The sequence below is a fragment of the Corvus brachyrhynchos genome, unplaced genomic scaffold (assembly GCF_000691975.1).
Source record: "Corvus brachyrhynchos isolate BGI_N302 unplaced genomic scaffold, ASM69197v1 scaffold378, whole genome shotgun sequence".
In the NCBI taxonomy this organism is placed as follows: domain Eukaryota; kingdom Metazoa; phylum Chordata; class Aves; order Passeriformes; family Corvidae; genus Corvus; species Corvus brachyrhynchos.
In genome coordinates this window covers 32,210-32,795 of record NW_008239768.1, presented here as the reverse complement: position 1 = coordinate 32,795, position 586 = coordinate 32,210, and the positions used below count along the sequence as shown (strand labels likewise).

Below are 586 nucleotides of genomic sequence, written 5' to 3'. Positions count from 1 at the left end.
GTTTCTGTCAGTGTCCCAAAGTGTGGTCCCAGCTGCTCCCAGTATGATCCCAGTGGCCCCAGTTGTGGTCTCAGTCCCCTCAGCATGGTTCCAGTACTTTCCAGTGTATCCCAGTTGCTCCCAATGTGTCCCCATTTTCCTCCCAACATGGGCCCAGTAGCTCCCAGTAACTCCCAGTTAGGTTCCATTCACACCCACTGTAATCCCAGTGGCTCTCAGGATGATCCAATAGGACCCGGAGTCACTCCCAGTACGGTTCCAGTCACTTCCAGGATGATCCCAGTCACTCCCAGTATAATGCCAGGTTCCCCAATCCTGATCCCAGTTGCTCCCTCTCAATGCCAGTATGATCCCAGTAGCCTCCAGTATAATTCCAGTCACTCCCTGCCACTTCCTGTATCATCCCAGTTGCACCCAGTCACCCCCAGTATGGTCCCTGTCACTCCCAGATACTCCCAGTATTATTCCAGTCATGCCCAGAGTGACTCCCTGTCACTCCCAATCTGGGCCCAGTGGCTCCAAGTCTCTCCCAGTATGGTTCCAGTCACGGCCAGCAACCTTCCCGTCTGCTTCCAGTAGGATCCTA

General features: G+C 54.3%; 1 pseudogene; it reads left to right on the top strand.

Annotated features, from left to right (window-relative positions):
• LOC103621475 overlaps positions 1-586 on the top strand; it is a 10,202-nt pseudogene that overhangs the window by 7,002 nt on the left and 2,614 nt on the right.